The sequence below is a fragment of the Penaeus monodon genome, chromosome 40, assembly GCF_015228065.2.
Source record: "Penaeus monodon isolate SGIC_2016 chromosome 40, NSTDA_Pmon_1, whole genome shotgun sequence".
In the NCBI taxonomy this organism is placed as follows: domain Eukaryota; kingdom Metazoa; phylum Arthropoda; class Malacostraca; order Decapoda; family Penaeidae; genus Penaeus; species Penaeus monodon.
In genome coordinates, this window is record NC_051425.1 from 29,727,111 (window position 1) to 29,731,123 (window position 4,013).

The following is a 4,013-nucleotide window of genomic DNA, read 5'->3' on the forward strand; positions in this document are numbered from 1 at the left end:
TTATAATATATTATATACACACATATATATATAACAAATATATATACACACACACACCCACACCACACACACACACACACATATATATATATATATATATATATATATATATATATATATATATATATATATATATATATACATACAGACCTTGTACCTAAGGAATGTTGCAGGACAGGGTTTAAGCTCTGAGACTTAACATCCATGGTACATATCTGCAGTCCTGGGATTGGACCTAGAGTGGGTTCAGGACTTCCAATTCCTTAGGGTATGAGTCGACCAGAACCTCTCTTCCCGAGAGGTAGTCCAGTACCTGGCTGACGAAACCAAGGCAAGACTGTCTGTCATGAGAGCAATGCCCGGGAGACATAAAGCATCGTTGATTATGATTCTGTCGCCTGATCGTTGACAAGCCAAAACACATATACCAGACAAAACGTACTTAGACACCTAGAACTGGATTACTAGCACTTTGCAAGCAATGACTGGCTGCTCTACACAGGACGTTAATATAGTGTCAGATCAAAGAGCAGCTACTTGCTAAGGGCATGGACTCCCCTACCATGACTGTTGAATCCTTGCCGAGGCACAAAGCTTGGTCGAGTTTTCAGTCATGAGCTTGTCAAAGAGAAAGAATCAGTATCCCTTCTTAGACTGAAGGCATCAGAGAGGGTCATTGCAACCATCGCTCCTTCGGGTAGTAGAACCTACTTCACGGATTGATCAGTTGATTTTAACCCACACTGCAGGCGCCGGATTTGCAGCGAGGGATACTGCAACACCTTATCGCCCCAGGCAGAGGCAGCTGCTATCGTGGAAGCCCTAGCCCACGCGTCCCAGAGGGAAGGGCACATAGTTACACACAGATTCCAGGGCAGCCACTGGCAGTGCAACATAACAAGCCGAACGACATCTACCTGTGTTTACCATAGCACAAATGATTCTTGATCAGGGTAAAAAAAGAAATCATTATAAACTGGGTCCCCGGCCACACTGGAATGAGCGTGCTGACAAACTAGCTGAAATTTACCGGGGCGTGCTCCCAAATCCCATGGTAATTCATCCAAGCCAAAAACTCATAAGGTATGAAGCCATAGCCACAAGACAGGCCGCTGTCCTGCAGCTACGCAGAGAAGGAGCGAGAACCTCGGACAGATGGTATTCAAATGCCACAGGCTGAGTTACTGGCACTCTCTGCAACAATTGCTGGAGGTACCGAAGTCATTCTTCACAGAATCAGACTAGACTACTACTGTGTATGGCAGATTATTGGCATCACTGACCATGCTGACAGGTGTCGCAAGCACTGTAGACGCCACCGTTACACTACAGAGGTGCGAGCACACAATTTCTGAGACAGGACCGCCCACCACAGCCGCCGGGCTTGAGATCCTGCCTCTTGCTTACATCGTGGAGGGTGGAGAGCCTGTTGGCATTCAGTGATGATAAATCAGTTGAGACAACTCTAAATTACTGAAGCACGCTGGGACACATTCAAATAAGGCACGGGCGGAGTAAGACTTCGAAAATCTCACTGAACTGAACTAAACTGCGATTTCAACATCACACTCCAGCACCTTAACGAGCAGCAACAACACAGGCCATGTCTTTCGCCGACGGGGAGCCTTCGCGGCTCGACCTGTCATAACAGTGGTCACTCACACCCACTCAATCGCTCCACACAGAGATAAACCATCAGACAAGTAGTAGATACCACCTATGTACAACACACATACACATACATACATATGTATGTGTGCATATATGTATATATATATATATATATATATAAATATATATATATATATATATATATATAGAAAAATATATATATATATAATATAGATATATATATATAATATATATATATATATATATATATAAAATTTATATATATATATATATTATATATATATATTTTATATATATATATATATAATATATATATATATATATATATATATATATATATAATGTATAATATATAATACATAATATATAATGTGTGTGTGTGTGTGTGTGTGTGGTGTGTGGGGTGTGGGTTGTGTGGTGTGTGTGTGTGTGTGTGTGTGTGTGTGTGTTGGGTATAGAATGGTTAATGGTTAAAAGCAAGATAAATGTGCTAGACATCTAAGGTCATGTATCACTATAGTTAATGTTAGGGAAGGGTGGTTGAGTTAGTGATTAGTTGTATTAAGCTGGGCAAAGGAATTGGGAGTGAAAGGGTTAGGTGGGTGTGGGAAGGAGTTAGATTAGATGGAGGGGATGTATGCGTTTGAGGAAAGAGAATAGGTTGTTGGAACAGAAAGTGTGGATTCTGTAAGGATGTCTGATAGGTTGGGAGGTCGGTGAAGGGAGGATAGGTGGGGGAAAGCAGAGGTAAGTATGGACGAGACATAAAGGGAATGTGGGGAAGAGACAATGATAATTGGGGATTGGTATTGGAGGATGTGTAAGAAAGGTCTCTTGAAGGCATACAATAATGGGTTATAAGAGGAAAGGATATGACAAAGGTCATTTCTGTGGGAGGGGAAAAACCGCGAATATTCCAAGATGGATAGTTATACTTTAGTGATATAGATTGTAGTATGTTTTGGAGATTTTGAGGGGAAGCAGCTAGAGGTGGGATAAGGACCGAGAGGTCTGAGATGGGAGAGGTGTTGGTGTTGGTGTTCTACTAGGAGGGGTATTAGGAGACAGAGGGTCTGGGGAAGGGGATATTTGTGACATAAGGATTCACGTGGTATCAAGGAGGGAGTGAAGGGATAGAGGGGATGGTGGGGGGGGTACATAAGGGATTCACGTGTGTATCCAGGAGGGAATGGAAGGGATAGGGGGGATGGTGGGAGGGTAATGTGGGCAGGGTTGGGGTCGGGGGGGATGGGCTTTTGTTGGGAGGGGTTAGGAGGATTAGGGTGTAGGGGGGGATATCGTTAGGAGGGATGGATATCAGCAGTTACTTGCAGTGTGAAAGGAGCAGGAGATTGTAAGATTTGGAGGTTGAGTGTCAGTTTTCATTAAGTAATCTTGAATATTTTCAAATAGTTTCTTCTGAGGGGGATTGGTTGGGGATTTTTTGTGAGGGGGGGAAGGAGGGGATTGGTGTCTCAAGCGTAGGGGCAAAGGAAGGTGGAGGTTTTTGTGTGTAGGGAAGGGGGGGGGTTTGGAACGTTTGTTCTGTCTGTTACCGGGTAGTCGAGGAGGGAGAGGGAAGGTGTTGGGGTTGTAGTGGTGATTGGAGTATCTGTAGTAGAGATTGGAGTGTCTGGTTTAGATGGCAAAAGAGTTTGACTGGGGAAGGGTAGGAGGTAGAAGGGGGAGTGGGTTTAGGAGAATTGGTTAGAATGAGCAGTATTACTGGAGTAAGGAGTAAGAGAGAAACCACGTGCTTCCTGTCTGGCTTCACGTAGTGTGGGGTCCAAGTTTGAATCGGAGAGTTGCTACCTCAGACTCAAACTTGTAGGTGGGACAGCCCCTATAAAATACATTATGGGGGCCGCCACAGTTGGCACATGTGCGTGATTGTGCAGAGCAGTTAATCGGGTATGGCCAGGTTGGGCACATAGTGGGCATCTGGCTGTGGAAACGGCAATGTTTGGCTGGGTGTCCTAGCCCGCCAACAATTTTGAAACTGACGTGGAGGGGTTGGTAGGGACGAACAGGGAGGGAAAGGTAATTTGGCTATGTTAGTGGGTTTCTTTTCGATGACCTCTGGGGGAACGGAGTAGCATTGTACTGATGTTGCATCATAGTCTGTGAGACAGGAAAGTAGGTTTCTCCACAGTCTGACAACCCTTTTTCATAGATTGGGCAATTTGCGGAGATTTAAACTGTTTCCCGGGGCAAGTATTTAGGGTTGGATGGGGTTCTGCAAGGATGGGGTACCATATAGGTCAGTTAGTTTTGTTAATGCTATAGCTTGGTTTTCGGATATTACTGTGACAAGACGGGAGCGGTCGGGTCGGCTACGGAAAAAGACTTTACCTACTTGTTTTGGAGACATTGTTGGAAGG